The sequence below is a fragment of the Halichoerus grypus genome, chromosome 9 (genome assembly GCF_964656455.1).
Source record: "Halichoerus grypus chromosome 9, mHalGry1.hap1.1, whole genome shotgun sequence".
Lineage (NCBI taxonomy): Eukaryota > Metazoa > Chordata > Mammalia > Carnivora > Phocidae > Halichoerus > Halichoerus grypus.
In genome coordinates this window covers 21,344,298-21,362,987 of record NC_135720.1, presented here as the reverse complement: position 1 = coordinate 21,362,987, position 18,690 = coordinate 21,344,298, and the positions used below count along the sequence as shown (strand labels likewise).

General features: G+C 42.4%; 1 protein-coding gene, 1 long non-coding RNA gene and 1 other non-coding gene across 3 annotated transcripts in view; 2 read left to right on the top strand and 1 right to left on the bottom strand.

Moving 5' to 3' along the window:
* Positions 1 to 3,246: 3,246 nt before the first annotated feature.
* Positions 3,247 to 18,466, bottom strand: LOC118544783 (uncharacterized). The gene is made up of 3 exons (XR_013441064.1): positions 18,359 to 18,466; positions 11,569 to 11,667; positions 3,247 to 3,407 (listed from the first exon to the last, which is right to left on the bottom strand). It is a non-coding gene; the product is annotated as an uncharacterized LOC118544783 (long non-coding RNA).
* Positions 6,611 to 18,690, top strand: part of UTRN (utrophin) — a 546,896-nt gene continuing 534,816 nt past the window's right edge. Inside the window, exons 1-2 of the mRNA XM_078054618.1 lie at positions 6,611 to 6,825; positions 12,224 to 12,283. The gene's annotated coding sequence lies outside the window, so the exon portion shown is untranslated. The remainder of the gene's footprint in view (positions 6,826 to 12,223; positions 12,284 to 18,690) is intronic.
* Positions 6,747 to 6,828, top strand: TRNAL-UAA (transfer RNA leucine (anticodon UAA)). The gene has a single exon. It is a non-coding gene; the product is annotated as a tRNA-Leu (tRNA).

The window sequence follows — 18,690 nt, the reverse complement described above, 5'->3', positions numbered from 1 at the left end:
TGATTTCACTCATATGTGGAATTTAAGAAACAAACAAATGAACAAAGAAATTAAAAAAGAGACAAACAAAAAAACAGACTCCTAAGTATGGAGAACAAACTGGTGGTTGCCAGAGGGGAGGTGGGTTGGGGGATGAGTGACATAGGTGAAGGAGATCAAGAGTACACTTATCTTGAGCACTGAGTAATGTACAGAATTGTTGAATCATTATATTGTATGCCTGAAACTAGTATCACTGCATGTTAATTATACTTCAATAGAAAATAAAATAAAAGAAGATAAAAGAAAGAAAAGAAAAGAAAAAAATGGGTTTAAAAGTAACCTGGACTTTGAAGCATTCAAGTGATGTTGAAATAAAAGGGTGTGAGAATGATGCTAGGAAGTGAAAGATTTCTGGTAAGGTGAAAGTAAAGATTCTCTTCAGGACAAGGCACACCTTAGGAGGAGGCAGTTTCAGGGTTCCACACAACAATTGATATGGCTCTTTAAATACAAGAAGACAACAAGTATACCCTCAGGAGATAGGCTTACCTAAGAGAAAGAGGTAAGTGTTAAGAAATCAAGCCAAAGGTGGGGAATCAATTGAGGAAGCGCCTTTGCAGGAATACTGTGGAGCCCTTCATGCACTCCACACGTACTGCTGGGGCCCTCGGGAATGCTTTGGGTCAGGAATGCTTTGGCAGAAACCCTACTGTGATAACGGAGACTCTAAAACCTGGGTCTGCCTCAGATCACCCAACCCAAGTGTGCATTCAAGAAGTTGGGGTGAGGCTCGAGAATTTGCATTTCCAACAAATTCCCAGGTGTTCCTGTCACTCCGAGAGCCACTGGCTTCTATTTAAAGACATGTTCATTTTCTTGCATAAGAAGCAGATTGGAGGTGTGTGGTTTCTGGTTGGCCGTGGCTCACTAAGGTCTTTAAGGGCAAGGTCTCTCTCTAATTTACCCTTCTGACACCTTTGGGCATTAGCTGATTATCCCTAGGCTTGTCCCCTCATGGTCACAGGATGGCTAACACAGCTCCAATAATTTCACCTTCACACCATCTCAATGAAGGCAAGGAGAAAAAAGGAAGGAATAGTACAAGCTTTTCACTTCCCTAGGCTTTGTTTTTTTATCCAGAAAGAACATCTTTTTCAGAACCCCCACCCAACTTTCCTTATCTCTCATTGACCAGAACTGGATCACTTATTCCTGCCCAAACTCACTATTGGCATAATGGATGACATGATAATCACCTTAGACCAATAATAATTTGTCCCCTGGGACAGGGAGAGGCATCTACCTTGCCTGAAATCAAAACAGGAATGGCTGTTCAAAAAGTAACAAATATTGGGGCACCTGGGTGGCCCAGTGGGTTGAATGTCAGATTCTTGATTTCGGCTCATGTCATGATCTCAGGGTCGTGGGATCACCAGCATCAGTCTCGGAGTTCAGCAGGGAGTCTGCTTGAGATTCTCTCTCCTTCTTCCTCTGTCCCTCCCCCCCTTCTCTGAAATAAATAATAAATAAAATCTTTTTTTAAAGAAGTAACAAATATTGACTATCACCCCAACAGGAGCCTACCTCCAGCCAACCACCCAGCTAGATATTTTGCATACATTAATTCACTGAATTCTCACATTTTCTCTGAAGTAGACATTATTATTCTCATTTTACAGGTGAGGAAACTGAGACTTGAGGAGGATGAGTATTTTGTTCACACAGCTAGGAAAAATTTGGAATTTGAACTAGGTCATGGTTCCACAGTCTAAACAGTACCCTTACGTCACAATCTCCTGCTGCCTCTTGTTTTAGCTAGAGCTCAGAGAAATTGTTGCTGTCATAAATGACAGCCCCTGATTACAGACAAAAAGGCTGATTTATATGCTGCTTACTATATAGGATACATGTGTACTATATCTCACAAGATTTGATACAAAAATTTAAATCTATGAGTACTTAAACAGAAAATCCTGTCACCAAGAATAATATATTCTTAATGATATGACATAGCTTAATTTTTTTTTATGATAAACAAGATCCGGCAGAGTGAGAAAGATGCTTCTAAAAGTGTAATTTGGAACTTCCCGAGTTTTGTACACTCATATTTTCAGGAAAGTCTAACTTATACTTACTCATTTCACTTTACAATTAGATGTGCGGTGGGAAGGGAGGATTTATGTGGAGTCTTGGAGGAGAATTAGGTGGATAAAAGCAGCATGGGACATCGACAGATGAACGGATAAAGAAGATGTGGTTCATATATACAATGGAATATTACTCAGCCATCAGAGAGGATAAATATTTACCATTTACATCGACATGGATGGAACTGGAGGGGATTATGCTGAGTGAAATAAGTCAGTCAGAAATTGATTCATGAGATTATTCACTTATATGTGGAACAAAAGAAACAGCGCAGAGGATCATAGGGGAAGGGAAGGAAAACTGAATGGGAAGAAGTCAGAGAGACAACCATGAGAGACTCTTAACTCTAGGAAACGAACTGAGGGTTCGTGGAGGGGAAGTGGGTGGAGGGATGGGGTAATTGGGTGATGGACATTAGGGAGGGCATACGATGTGATGAGCACTGGGTGTTATACGCAACTGATGAATCATTGAACATTACATCTGAAACTAATGATGTATGTGTTGGCTAGTTGAATTTAAATTTTAAAAAATTAGAAAAAAAAAGCAGCATGGGAAAGGCAGAGGAGAGACAGAAAATGGCTTAGTATCTTCAAGGGACAAGTGGTTCCCAACTTGTATAACTGGGATTTCAGGGGTGGTGGAAAGGGGTTACTCATGCTACTTTAACTTTTAATGTGAATCTGTTTTAGGAAAGATATTTTCATTCTGAAAAAATAAAGAGAGAGAGAAGTCAGTGTGGAAGCCACACATCAGAGGATTCTGGGGGAAAAACTGAAAATAAATGGGTAATCCATTCAAGAGTTGGAGAGCAAATGGGAAAAGGAACATTGGATGTTTGCAAAGGGGTCAGCAAGATTATTCTTTTAAAATATATATGTGAAAACAAAATATATGCTCATGAATATATCATCCAAGCTAGAAAAACTAGTTGGTATGCATATTAGTCATCTATAGCTGCATAAAAATAACATAAAATAACATAAAAATAACATAAAACTTAGCAGCTAATAATTCATTTAAATAAATAAATAATATTTATTATTATCTTACATAGTTTCTGAGGGTCAGGAAATCAGAGCCTGGCTGGTGGTTCCGGTTCAGGGTCTCTTATAAGGTTATAGTCAAGATGTTGGCCAGGGCTACAGTTATCAGAAGGTTCAACTGGGCAGGAGGATCCATTACCAAGTTTGCTCATCCAGGACCTCAGTTCCTTGCTGGGTGCTCTTCACCACATGGGCCTCTCAAAGGGCTGCTCATGAAATGACTGTTGGTTTCTGCCAGAGGAAAAGATCCAAGGGAGAGAAACCAAGACATTAGCAGCATTGATAACCTAGTCTCTGAGGTTGTATATCACCTCTTCTGTTTTATTCTATTCGTTAGAAATGAGTCGTTGGATTCAGCCCACATTGCAAGGGAAGCTCCATCTCTTAAAGGGAGGACTGTCAAAGCACTTGTGAACACATTTTTAAATCACCAAAAAAATGCATAAAGAATATCATGGCTTAAATAAACACACATGCACAGTGAAAAATACTTTAGAGTAAAACATTTGCCCATAAGAAGTATGTCAAATGCAATTCCCTGAATGTGAAGCCATTTCAGTGTTGCGAAATTTGTCTTAATATTGTCACTTGCTTCCTAATATTGTCAGTTATAACAAATGTCACTGCATAGTGCTTTTCACATTTTGTTCCAACACTCAAGTGGATATTTGTCATGCCTTGCAGTTGCCAGCATCTTCTGAACACCCTTCTGATGTTTGGGGAATGCCTGCTTCCTAAGGTAGAAAAGCCAGGACTTTGCTTCCTAACCTCCCTGTGGCTAGGACCTCCGGATACAACTTGTGTTCCTCTACCCAATTGACATCCCAGGAAGGATGTCAATTTGGAAAAGGGCAGCATCGCCCAGGATCAGGTTGCCAATAAGGAGGAGGGAAAGAACTCCAGTGATGGACTCACACTTGGACTCTTCATCTCAAGATGCTGCGTTCCCGTGTTGGCTTTCGTATCAGAGAGCCTTTTCTATGTAACATTCTACTCCCCGACTGCGGAACTCCACTACACTATCCCAGTTTATCAGTCTCAGAGTTTTCATTAACTATTGTTTCATTAAAAAAAAAAAAAAAAAACTTAGTGGCACAAAAAAAAATATATATAACATTTTTATTCTGCCCATAGAGTCTGTGAGTTAGAAATTGGAAAAGGATACTGTAGCTTGTCCCTGTTCCATGATCTGGGGACTTAGCTGGAAAGATTCAACAGCTGGGTCACTTGATGGCGATGTGCTAGATTCAACTGGAGGCTCATTCACTTATATTTGCAGCAATTAATATTGACTGTTGGTTGGGGCTGTTGGCTGGCAAAAGTACATGTGGCTACTTGGGCTTTGTCACGGTTTGGTGGCTGGGTTCCCAGAGCAAGAATCCCAAGAGAACAAGGTGAATGACCTCAGAAGTCACAGAGCGCCCCTCTGCCACAGACCCAAGGCTTCCCAAGTTCAGTGAGGAAAGAACACAGACTCTATGTTTTGACGGTATGGGTGTCAAAATCACAGTGGAGGAAGATGAAGTCACACGTGGGGTGGGAGATATTGCTGTGGTCCTCTTCGGAAAAATATAGTCTGCCACTCAGCAGACCGAAATTTTCTCTTCTGCAATAGCTCAGTTACCTGCATCTCTGACTAGACTAACCTGTGTTCCTGCCCATCCTTAAACAGCGGCCAAAGAAATTTAATACATCTCAAGGCCGCCAAAGAGGAACTTGGGTACCCTATGGTGTGGCAGGGTTGTTCAGAACTGGTTTATACCAGAGGCTTTTTGGAGGCTAAGTCTGGGGTTAAATAAAACTATCATTCAGATAGTATATTGCCGTGTTCCAGAAGATCATGGAGGATTTGATGGCTGGATGGTGGGAAAGGTCTGTAATGGCCTTGAGGTGCAGGGAGCATGTCTAGGAGGCATCTTCTTATATTTGGGTGAGTTTGTAACTGGGCTTCTTAAACCTGAACATGGTGATATAAACACTTGCTATACAGGCTTGTTAAAAAAAATCAGATTAGACAATATATTTAAAGAGCTTAGAGCAATGACTGCCACATAGTGAGTACTTAGTACATTCTTTTATTATTACCATTTTAAGTACTCTGAAAGCCCAATTTTATGAAATCTGATGCTTCTTGATGATTTGGTGCGGTAAGATGGAGATGGCAGTAGGAGGGGGTGATCCTCTCCTTTGGTGCGGTAAGATGGAGATGGCAGTAGGAGGGGGTGATCCTGTGTCATCACCCCATGGATGTCTCTAGACCCCCGCAAAATCTAAGTTCCCCTTCTTTTCTCGGCAGAGCCGGCCAGGTCTAAGGCTCCGGTCGGCGTGCTTGGGTGGGCCAGGCCTCGCGCTCAGTAGAGGCGATACGGTTGAGGCTGGGACGCAGACGCACGCCCCTGTACCTCACAATGTTAGGTGGCCAAGTGAGTAGGGGCAATTCCACCCCCGGCTGTTGCCCGGCAGAGGGGCCGTCCATGTTCTTAGCTGGAACTCAGAGGCTGAGTGACAGCCTCCCCAGGTCAGGGCAATATGCCCGGGGTCACAGAAGTTCGAGGAGGTAGCAGGGCCGTGGGTTTCTTACCACGTGACCCAGCGGGTGACCAGCCAGTCGGTGAGGTCCCACACAGTAAGGTGGAACTGTGAAGTCTCCCGGATGATAGAAGCTCTTGGTCAAAGGCAGCCGCCTACGCTGTAGGAACCAGGGCGTGGCCGCCGGATTGCGCTCAGGCCCCCGGCTCCCCGACTGCGGAACACCTGAGCCTTGGCTCTGTGGTAGGTTCGAGGTCCTGGGTGGTGGGGAACGCAGTGGCGGTCCTGGGAAAGGAGGTGACAGGACAAACGGAATCTCCTGTGCAGAGAATGGAGGGAGAGCATTGCAGGACAATGAAGAGAACCTAAACTTCCAAGTGCACAAGTAGGTCGTGGGAACAAGGCCCTCGCTGCCCCTGAGGCCGTGCAGCCAGCAGGTGTGGTGCCCGCAGCCAGCGGGAGGGCCACTTGTACCACACGCCCTGCATGTGGCGTGGCGCGGTACAGACACGAATTTCTACAAACTTCCTTCCTGTGTGAGTTGTGAAGAAGAAAAGCGGTGTGCTGCCCGTGCCACTCATTCCTTGAAGTTTATTCTATTCAGAATAAAACCAACCAAAGCCCACCCTCTGGGCTCCGTCCCTGCACCCCCATTCCCGCGCGCCTCCAAAACGTGCCGCTAGGAATCCCGAAGTTTACGAGTGTGTTTGTTTCCCGCGCCCGCGCCCCTCGAAACCGAAAGCACAACGGGCTGCGCCGGAGTCCCGCCCGGAGCGAGCAGCCGAGCGCCGCCGCCAGCAGCGCGCCGAACTCGGCTGCAGTTGCCCTCGCTGCCGCGCCGGGCCGGGGGCAACAGTGAGCTGCGGCGGCGGCGGCAGCGGCGGCGGCGGGAAACGGAGGCTCTGGCGGGGAGGTCGCTCCAGCTCGGGATGGGAAAACCGGGAAAGCGGCAGCGAAGGATCCTCAGAAATTCTTGAGGGAGGGTGCGAGGACGATGGAATACAGCTTGTAGGAAGAGTGAAAAGCAGACCGTTCGCCTGAACCAGGATGGCCGAGTGGTTAAGGCGTTGGACTTAAGATCCAATGGACAATGTCCGCGTGGGTTCGAACCCCACTCCTGGTAGATGTTTGCTTTTTGCTTTTTTTTTTTTTTTTACTTAAAAATTTTATTTATTCGTTAGCCAAATTTCACCGAGCACACCATGCCTTGGGCCCAAGAATTCCGCCTTCTAGCTGGGAGAGACGCACCCTTCCCCACTCCTCCCCCCAACACACACGTCGCGCGGCCTCGCTTCCCGCCGGCGGGAGACGACGCGGCGAGCGAGTTGGGCGAGGGCCAGCGGGCTGGGGTTGGGGGCTGGCGGGCCGGCGGGCCGGGGGCCTGGCTGGCGGGCGGGCCGGGGGTGAGGGGGACGCGGGCGGGCGGGCTGGGGGTGGGGGGGGCGCGGGCGGGCGTCCGGCGGGCGTGGGGCTGGCGGGCCGGCCGGCGGGCCGGCGGGCGGGGGGGTGCGGGCGGGCGTCCGGCGGACTGGGGGCTGGCGGGCGGGGAGGCGGGGGGCGCGGGCGGGCGTCCGGCGGGCGTCTCCCCGGCTGGGGCTGCGCGGCGTCAGCGGCTCGCTGGGCCGAGCCGGGGTGGGGACTCGGCGGCGCAGCCAGGCTCGGGTTCCCGGCTGCAGAGCGAGAGCCGGCCGGGCGGGGGCGGGCGCCTCTGCTGTGAAAGCTTAGTTAGAAAGCTGCCCCTGCAGAAAAGTCAGAGATAAATCTCTCCCATTTTCCTTTTAGCAAAATTAATTGTGTGCACGCAGTTCTTCCATTAGCTCCTTGAAGGCGGAGACAGTATGCATCACAGCTCTAAAATCTTAGGACTCTAACTTGCATTCGGCTTAGAATTTTAAAATACTAACGGCATGGTCTACTTTGTTTTTTAATACTTTTTAAATATGAAAGTAATCTAAAACCTAGAGGAAAAAGTTGCAACTACAGTGCAAAGAACACTTAAAAAAATCATTTGACAATAAGATACCGACGAGATGCTCCAATACAACCATTAAAATCAGGAAATTAACATTGATAATTTACTACATCTACTGCCCAAACCGCATTCAATACTGGTTGTCGTTTGTAGTAAAAAGCTCCTGTTCAGAATAATGTATTGCATTTCCTGTCACATCTCCTTAGGCTTCTTCAATCTGTAACAATTCCTCGGTGTCTTCTGACTTTCATGATCGGGACACTTGTGAAGACGACAGGCCAATCATTTTGTAGAATGTCCCTTTGTCAGTTTGGATTTGTCTGATTAGATTCAGGCTGTGTTTCTGTAGCAGGAGTATCACAGAAGTATCACATTGCATCCTCTAGGTGGAGTGATTTTGATGTGTCCTGTTAACTGAACTTAAATCACTTGATTAAGCCTCTGCCAGGCTTCACCACTGTAAATTCACTCTTTTTCCCTTTGTGATTAATACATATTTTGGGAGAAAGTGCTTTGAAGCTATATAAATGTCCTATTACTCATCCAACTGTCCATTTTATTCAGGTATTTATGGAATCATAAGTAATCTAAGTATGCACTTATGGTATCCTATTTGAATAAATGGTTACAATCCATCCTATATTTGTTTGGTGCTCACAGTGTCCCAGATTTGGCCAGTGGGAAACCATTTAAGCTGACTTTTGACATGTCTCCATCATTCTTTAGCACTTCCCTTACTTCCTAATCCAACATATTCCATGCTTACCTTGTATTTTCTGTGACCCAGCCCTAGAATCAGCCATTTTCAAAAGATCCTTGGTTCTCTTTAGCAGAGAATGGTAATTAGAAACCAAGACCTCAGTCTAGATGTGCTCATACTTTTGATGTGTTACTGTTCCCAGGCTGTCTGAGTGAACAGAATTAGGGACTGTGTATGCACGTGTGTGTGTGTGTGCGTGCATATTTATATTTACCTACTCTCTACTTATATTTATATCCAGGAGTTTATACCAACACTTCCAATTCTGTTGCACCATCGTAGATTTTGTTTTAGTTTTTCTATCCATATTTGTAATTCCCTAAGCTTGCCAATGTAAAATTTACCTTGCTTGAGCCTATCTAATGGCTTTAGAATTGAATTGTTCAAGAAGGGAAGGAAAGAGGAAAAGAAAGAGTGTCTAAGTAGTTTGGAAATGAGCATCCTGCCAGCATCTGAGAACCGGCTATGAGCCAGTCACTGTTAGACACTTGGGATGTGCAGATAAATAACCCAGCATCTGTCTCACAGAGCTCAGTTAGTGAGGGATAGATTTTAATGAGCCACATTTATAATGACAAAATATGAATTATGTCCAAGATGCTAAAGGAGCAGTGTGGGAAGCCCTCTTTCCCAGAGTGTCAGCTTTAGTTGGGAATGAAAGGAAGAGAAGTAGGGCTCTGGGAGGGGAGGGAGAGAGGTACAGGTGAGGTAAGCCATCTTGAAACCATGCTAAGTATGGTCTCTGAAGTCCACTAAAGAATTCAAAACAAGAAACAAACTGATTAGTGTTGCATTTGGAAGTTTCTCTGTCGACATAGAAACTCTTGGTCTGTCTGTATAGGTTTGGAAGAGGGGGAGCATATTGAATTGGAAATATTTTTGGGTGAAGATGACTTAATTCAGTCCATAGCCAATTCAACTGAGCTCGGTGTCCCTCTCCGTTTCTCCTTAAAGGCCAAGCAAGAGAAAAAAAAAAAAAAAACAAACAAAACCATATTGATTTGAAGCCTTTCCAGCCTGAGCATAGGAGCTTGTGCTAATTTAAGTGTTCGTCTTACTATGTTCAAGTGCAAATATGGAGCAGTACTACCAAGAATAGGGAAAGAGTAGTGTGGAGTTTTACTTTGTTTCTTTGAAACTATATTGTAAGTCAGGCTTCTAGTTTGTATTAACCAGTTACTGTGCATTAGCAGAGATAGTAAAAGACTCATGAGTATTCTTCTTAAGATTGTTGAAATTCTGCCACATTACTCTGAGATGCCACAAAGAGGGATGAAATGATGTCTGAAGACTGCTGGTCTAGAAACAAGAGAATCTATTAGATAGATCCTAGGGCACTGAATCACAAGTTTTCTATTGATTAGTATGTAGGGCCTACTTAACCACAATCTTCACATACTAATTTAGGTGGAATCTTTTACTTTACTATTTCCTTCTCTGCATAATGTTTTATCACTGGTTTTCTCTCATTAGCAGGATTCTCTAACTGAATTTTGATTTACTGCAGCAAACATGAAGAATACAATTCAATTTATAAACGTTCAAATCACATGGTGACTCAGTAGAAAGAACTCAGGCTTTGGGGTAAGACAGGTTTCCCAATTTTCTCAGGCTACTAGTCTGCCTTTTCCCATTTGCAAATAGGAAAATAATACTTACCCCACTGAGTGGTTGTAAAGCTAAATGAACTATAATAACGCCTTCTTAATGATAATAATAAAAACAAGCATTATTAATATTATTAATTTATATTGTTCTCATAATAATGCCTTCTCACAAAAGTAGGTGTTTCATACCTCTCAGTTCTCTTCCCTTTTCTGGAGCCACTCTTTGTGGGAAGTACAGAAGAACCACACTGCAAGTGGGAAGAAGTCTTACATTGCACGTAAAAACCACTTTGCAATTTTTCAAAAACACTTTTACATTCACGATCTCCCTGGATAGACAAGTTCATACAAGACTCATTGTACATAGGTGGTGGATACAATTATACACCCCCATCTTCTTCCATACATGTAAAACGTAATGTTTTCTTTCACTCAAAATTATATACAGAGAGCTAGAGAACGTCAATAGTTCTTAAAAATCGAAATCCTGTCCTAAAATGTAGCAGCATCTTTACTTTCCCATGAAAAGTAGGCCTGTTATATTAGACTCTTTGTTTTTAAAAATTCGTAAAAAATTTTGAATTTAAATTTGAATCATTTGTGGGTATACCACCGCTAAGTTTAGACTGATTTTCCAATAATTGTTTTAACAATAAGAAATCAAGTCACTACTTAATTTGAATTACAAATTATGAGTATGGGTTTGTAAACATTCCCTATGTGGGTTTGAACAAGTTGTAAGTTATTCAAAAGTGTTTGATTCTTTTCTGTTGAGCTTCCTTACATAGAACTCGTTGGAAGACTGTTGCCAATACATTTAAACAGTGACACCTACTGGTTAATTGGAGGCAAATTTGTGTGTTAAATTCTGTCTGCTATAAATTGTTGTTCCACAGTCACTATGTTTAGGAGCACATTAAGGCTATTGTCTTATCCAGCCAATATTTTGACTTTCTTTTTTCTCTTTCAATCATTGATGATAAATCTGCCATTGGAAAAAATTCCCAAATCATTGACCCAATTTGCACGAGCCATTATTTTAATTGTATGAACAGGGCCTTTATCTCATCCTATCCATCATCTTTGTTTCAGTGTATTTGTTTCAAACTCAGAAACTATGAGATTGAAGATGAATAGATATTTAGGCTAGCCACCGACTTTAAAACACAGAAGCCATGCCCAATTTGGGGAATCCTGAACAAGAAGCTTTCTTTGTCCTCAGTACCAAGTTGGAATTTGGAGATCTTAATTAACCCCTTTGTGTTACATCTTGCTTTTAAGTAACCATTGCAGCTAATTAATGAACAACTGGAATGCACGTCGCACATTTGGTAATTGTTCAAATGAGATAAATGATAATACCTGCAGCTTTCATGAGCATGTTCAGGTACAAAAATCCATGGGAGAGTCAGGGAACATAATTCCAGGTTCCCTGCATCCACACCACTGCTGGAGAGAAGGCCATGGTGAACTCCTTGATTTCATTTTCATGTAGGTAGATTTTGATGTCTCTGAACCACTTACCAGAATATCCGGCAGAGAGGGAGTGATTGTGCTGGGAACTTACTGGGAAACTGTGCCTAGCAGAGTGTCTCCAGCACATCATATGCGTTGTAGAAATGCCTGTGGAATGAATGAACAGCCTTGAAACCCACTGAGCAGACTTCATAGTTCACCGGTTTATTGTACACATATTAATTCTCATTTAGGATGTGTGTTTTAAAATGTACCCCAGATTTGTTTTAATCAAGTACGGTAAGATATACAGACACAGACATGACTGATAGAAAGGAATAATTTTTTTATACCCACAAATCCCTAGAAACAAGCGTCATGGCATGCCATGGAGGGGCACATAGGGAAGCACCAGGGTGAGTCAAGAAGCAGAGGAAGCAAGGGGAAAGGAGGCAAAACCTTTATTGTGGTTTTCACAGGAAGGAATGGGTGAGGCAGGGTAAGCGGGCTTAGGATTTGGTGGTTTGAATAATGTCAGCAGGCTCTGGGGTGTAGGGACTGTTCTGAGGTATCTGGCCTCTCTAGACATGAGCTAACCCTGATCAGCAAGGGCCCAGATGCCAGAATGTCAGAAATACAGAAAATAGGAAAATATAGTTAATTTATATGGGTTCAGACATTCTTACACTTCTTTTTTTTTCTCTTTCTCCTTCTTCTTTTGTAGCTAGGGTGGGCCCTCTCTGATTAGAAGAATCAGGATCCAGAAGCCCAAGGGGGCAAACACGTAAGTGGTTTTTCAATCGTTTCCATTTGGGTAGGTCATGCATGGTACTTGTGCAATTCATATCTCAAATTCATCTTTGGGGTTAGATTGTCTTCTCAGCCATTTTATTCATGGCTATAGTATAGTGATGCTCACAAGTGACTGAAAAAGGTAATTTTTTAAATTGCATTGAAAAGATGGATCATTAAGAAGAGTGTTGAATATTTGTCTCAATTCTACAATCTCCTTTGTACATAAACGCAGAAGTATGTGCATTTGTGAAATACACTGCATAGGTCCAAAGAGGCAATGCAGAACTGTGACTAGAAGTCAGTGAGCCCAAATTTTAGTCCCAGCTCCAACTCTGATTAGCAGTGTGGTTATTCAGCTTCACCAAGTCTTTGTTTTCTCATCTGTAAAATGGGGGTGTTTATAGAAGTACCTATCAAATGATTTCTTGTGAGAGTTAAATGTGCTGTTGACAAAGTGCTTAGAAATTGCCTGGCATTTGGATGATCAATAGATTAAACTATGGCTATACTTTAGTGATTTTTATAAAGTGTACCTATAGATTGACTATAAGACCAGTTTTGCTACAAAGGTAAAAGTTGTTCATGGAATTGATTCTGCTGTTGGATATACATTGTATTTGCTATAGCAGTTGCAATAAAATGAGATCATTAGCAAAAGATACAATTTTTAAAAAGATTTTATTTATTTATTTGAGAGAGAGAGAGAGAGAGAGAGAGAGCATGAGCGGGGGGGAGGGGCAGCGGGAGAGGGAGAAGCAGACTTCCCGCTGAGCAGAGAGCCCGACGTGGGGCTCGAACCCAGGACCCTGTAGATGCTTAACCAACTGAGCCATCCAGGCGCCCCCCAATTTTTTTTTTTTTTTTGAGAGAGAGTGTGTGGGCACATGTATGCAGTGGGGTGGGGCAGAGTGAGAGGGATGGAGAGAATCCTAAGCAGGCTCCATGCCCAGCACTGAGCCTGACTCAGGGCTCCATCTCACGAACCTGAGATCATGACCTGAGCCGAAATCAAGAGTCAGATGCTTAATCAACTGCACCACCCAGGCACCACAAAAGACACTATTTTAAAAGACATGATATTTGGGAGAGGGGCATAGATTGCATTTTTCTGGTTTGTTCACTAAACTTTTTTCCATTTAAAAATGGAAATGCCTAACTTTCCATCTACAATCTTTTCTTAAATAACACGGGTAATTCCTTGAATAATTTTTATGTTAAAAAAATAGCACAGAGTTCTAAACTCTAACTTTTCAAACTCGTGATAAGTGAGCTTATTGTTTTCCTCTGGGTGTCACACCCACTGGGTTAGTCACAAACAGCTATATTAAGGATGTTGTTCACATTTTTTAAACATTAGCATTCTGGCCCACCCAGTTCTGCTCTGATTTTAAATGCAACCTGACTTAATTTTTTTAATTTCACATAAAGAAAAATAAAAGACCCCTATGACTTGGAAGATGTTTAGAATAATATGTAATGCCATGCTTTTAAGTGTGGCAAAGTGCTTCATAGAGTGTAGACTGGCCTTCGAGTCTGTGATGATGCAAAAGAACCTTTTTATGACTCCATGCAGTGTCTAATTCTATTAGTGCACTACAAAGAACAACATGTAGAAGGATACACAGAACCAAAATGAAATTTTAAAGTGGCTTAATGAGTTGAAATGACCTCAGTAATATACTAATTGAATCAATTAGTCAATTTCTTTAATGCTGATTTTAGTCTCCCATGAGGATTCCTCAGACCAAAGGAAGATGAGGATGAACTTGGATAATTCTGGGTGGAGAAGCCCCTTGGGTAGATCTGGAGTGAAGAGGATGATTTCCACTGGATTTCTCTATTTTGCTTCTACATCTCTGCACCATCAGCCGTCTAATGCCTGCTTAGAAAACACACAGCTTCTGCTGCCTTTTGCCCATGTTTTCAAAATGTCTAGGGAAGTCTTGTAGGGAAACACCAGCACTGAAATGTGGGTGACCTCTAGTTCCAACTGAACAATTCATTCATTCAGTATTTTTTAAGTGACTAGAATGGGCAATGCCATGCTGGTTGCTCAGATATGGCAATGAATAAGAAAGACAAGGTCTTGTCCTCATAGATCTTACAGTTAGGGAATAGAGGCACTAAACAACTACTCATAATGTTAATTCTTTCCCAGTCCTAGTTTTCTCCTAGACGTGTGGGCATAGTTTGGTGCAGGAGAGGAGAGGCAGAGGCCTTTCCCAGAACAGATAGAATGTGAATGGACAGTAGCTGTCTGCCCATCACCAGGAGAGAGCCTGCATTCAGCCCACAGAGAGAGAGAGAGAGAGAGAGAGAAAGAGGGCGAGAGGGAGGGAAAAGAAGAGGGGAGGAAGAAAAAAAGAGAGAAAGAGGAAGAGAAAGAGAGGGACAGACAGACAAAACCCCAAAGCCTCACCCAAATTCCTGGAGCAAGCTGTTCTGCAATCAGCTCCACACTTGTATTTCCAAGTTAAGATCGTGAATTCCTCCTTAGTGCGTGGCTTCTTATTTGGAGCTAAAAGAGGCCTGTCCTGAATAACATAGCTTTTAAGTATCGGCATAAAGTTGAGTATCTTCTTGAATAGCAAAGGAGTTTAAAAAAAAACAAACAAACCTGTAATATTTCAGAAGGAGAACAAGTGATGGCTCCATGAGATTTAATCATGTGCTTGTTGACTGTTAGGGTTGGAAGGGATTTACTTAGACAAAGCTTCCAATAAAGCAGAAATAACCCACTGACCACTCCTGGCAGAGGTAAACCAATCTCTAAATTAGTGGTCATCAATAGTGCTAACACTGGCCTTGGGGAGCATTCTGGAGGAAGGTGGGGGCATTTTGGGCTTGACATAATAATTTGGAGGGAGGTTACTGCCATGAGGGAGGGGTCCTGGATGCTGGGCATGCTGCAATGTCTGGGAGTCCCACATAATCAAGACTGATCCTTCATCCTACAAGAGTTTGGACTGTGCAGCAGAATATTCCTGCAGGTTAAAAGCCTGTTTGTCTGACTGCGCTTTTTCAAAATGTCTAGGGAAGTCTTGTAGAGAAACACCAGCACTGAAAGGTGGGCGACCTCTAGTTCCAACTGAACAATTTCCATGCGCTTTCCATGTTAAACACAACCTAACTGCGCTTTCCATGTTAAACACAAGATATTTTTGCAAGCTTTCAAAATGCAGTGAATTTTCCAAGTACCCAACTACCATGTAAATCAAGGAAACATTGTACTTCATTTTATTTAGAATTTCATCAAGAGCTAGTTTCCATGTTAGAAAACACATCACTCACAGCAGCAGGACTATTTGAGTATTTGGTATTTGATTCACTAGTTCAACACACCTGCCTACATTTGTTGCTATTGTATTCCTGATGATTTGGTGGGTTCTGTCCTCTGTGGTATGGTCATGCTCTAGCACCTACATATTGAGCTATCCTAGAGAACCAGATGTCTTTGACTTCTTCACTCATCAAGCTGGGCCTTTCATCCAATTCTGGCTCATTTGTTCTTTTGCTGACATAGGCACAGCCTGCCTGCTCGTGCCTCTTCTTGAAACGTCTGCTTCCCACATTCTCCTGAGGCCAAGTAGGCAGGATTACATCACCCCAACCTCCTTGCATCAGTTGACTAGGCCAGGGGTGGGTACCTGACTCAACTGGGCCAATTACGTTCTCTCTCAACCATTTGCAAAGATACATAAGGTCATTTTCTGCTGTGTGCACAGAGAAGCAAGACCATCTGATGTGCAGAGAGAGAGATGGAAGAAGCCAATGCAGAGAAAAGCAGAGATGAGTGACCATGTGGCCAAAGAGAGAAATAGACACCAGTGAGCAGCTGCTTTGGTCCACAGAGCATTTCCTAATGCAAGTTTCTGACTTCAGGAAGCCTGGCTGACTACTCTACTGCTTATACTTGTGGTCGAGTGGTGCGTGACACGACGGTTCGCCTTTGACTTGGCCAGATGGGTGCAGCAACTCTTCAAGACCTGAGGGTCAGGTAGAATGAGTCTTGAGCTACTCTCAGGTTGCAGTTTCTCCTCTAACACTTTGCTAGTTCATGTGTCTCAGTTGAACTTATGTAAGTGATTTTTAAAAACTTGTATTTGAAATTATTTAAAACTTTCTGAAAAGCTGTAGAAACAGTGCACCCTTTACTTGGATTCCCCAATTGTTAACATTTTACCCCGTTTGTTTCATCCTTTTCCCATTCTCACTATCTCTAATTCGCTAAATAATTTGAGAGTAAGTTATGGATATGACACCCATTACTCCTACATGTTTCCCAAAACACAAGGATACCCTCCTATATTACTACACTATAATAATCAAAATTAGGATGCTGATATCAATATAATATTAGCACCCAATACATAAATCCCATTCAAATTTTGTTGATTTCCTCAATGGCATTCTTAATAAACACTCTTTCCTTTTTGGTTCATGTCTCTAGTCTAGGCTCTTCAATCTAGAATAGTTCCTCCTTCCTTTTTTCACCTTTGTGACCTTGACTGATCAGTTATTTTGATAGAATTTCCCTCAATTTATATTCATCTTCCATTTCCTCATGATTAGATCCCAGTTGTTAACTTTTGACAGGAATGCCATGTACGTGATGCCATGTTCCTCTTAGTACATCATATCAGGAGGCACATGATGTCAATTTGTCCTATTTCTGGTGATACTGACTTTTAAACTTAGATAAAATGGACAGGTTTCTCCACTGTGAAGTTAATTACTAAGTATTGTGTACTTCCACCCACCAGTATTAACTTCCATTGATGATTTTTATCTGAATCAATTATCACTATGATTTTTGCCAAATGGTGATTTTTTTTCTATGTCCATCATTCCATCTACACTTCTTACTTAGCGTTCTACTATAACATAGACTTTCCTCCCTCATGTATTCATTCAATTACTCAATATAAGCTCATGGATTCTTTTTTTATTCAACTGGTTATAACCCATACAGTCATTAAGATTTGGCTGTTCAAATTTTCCCAGCTTTGGCCAATGGAACCCCTTTCAAGCTGGTCATCTCGTCTCCCTGACTCTCTCCATACGTACCAGCCAAGAGAGTCCTGTGTACTTCCTCTGGTCATGCTGACCTGACACCATCCCCAACCCTGTACGATACCCATGTGCCAGGTAGCTATGAATCTAAATGCTGAACTCTACACAGCTTTTAATAGCCTTTATTTCAGCTACTCTTTTAGGTTATTGAGATCATTTTTGAATTTTGATTCTGTCATCTGTTAAACTACCCAGGCTTTTAATACATTTTTATTCATGTTGTTGAGAAAATCTTGAATACAACAGGGGCCAAGACTTTTCTACTATCAGAGATACTTTTTCCTGGTGGAATTGATACATTAATACATACTTTTGTATGTTGTTGTTCAACCAGCTCCAAACTCACATTTAATAACTATCCAGTTTGCAGTTATTCATTGTGACCACAAGCATGTCTTGAAATTTTTCTCTAATAGTGTGCCAAAATTAAAATGCATTCTGTCTACGCATAGTATAGTGACCTTATAAAAAATAAAATTGTTAGTTTGACCTAAGATGTAGTAAATGAACCCATGCTGACTTTTAATGCTCATTGCCTTCTTATCAGAGGGGCTAAGTAACTGGCTCGATGTATAGCTAAGTGAAGACCTGGAATTTGAGCCCAAGCTGGTATATCTATCTCTAAAGCTTTGCTTTTTTCACACTGCCTCTGTCAGTTTACATGGGGATGGAGAAGGACTTCCTCTTTCTCTTTTTACTTTTTTTTTTAAAGATTTTATTTATTTATTCATAAGAGATAGAGAGAGAGGCAGAGGGAGAAGCAGGCTCCCCACTGAGCAGGGAGCCCGATGCGGGACTCTATCCCAGGACCCTGGGATCATGACCTGAGCCGAAGGAAGAAGCTTAACCATCTGAGCCACCCAGGTGCCCCATCTCTTTTTACATTTTGTGTTACTTTAAGGAGACATTGTCCGAGTGCAAGTCTTGGCACTTAGGTGTGCTGAAGGGCAAGTCAAAGTTTATGCTGGAGGGGCTCAGGAGTTACCATTACCTCAGTTCTCTGGGAGTAGACAGGCAGCCATTCTTCACAGTTTCTTGAGTCCCTTCCCAAAATGTCCTACTGCATCGCCCATTTGATGTATAGATTGAAACCTAACTTAGAAAAGCAGATAGTGAGTCTGTTTGACTAAGAGCAAAGCATTTCTAAAACACAATTATGAAATGAAATTATTTGTACATGTGAAATATTTACCCAACATTATTTTATCTCTCAGAACACTGGTATTTCAAATATTATGCAGCTGCTTAGTTCCGGGAAAGTTAAGAATTTTGTTGTTGTTGTTTCCTTCTTTTTTAACCCCTTTAATCTAAGGCTCACTACAG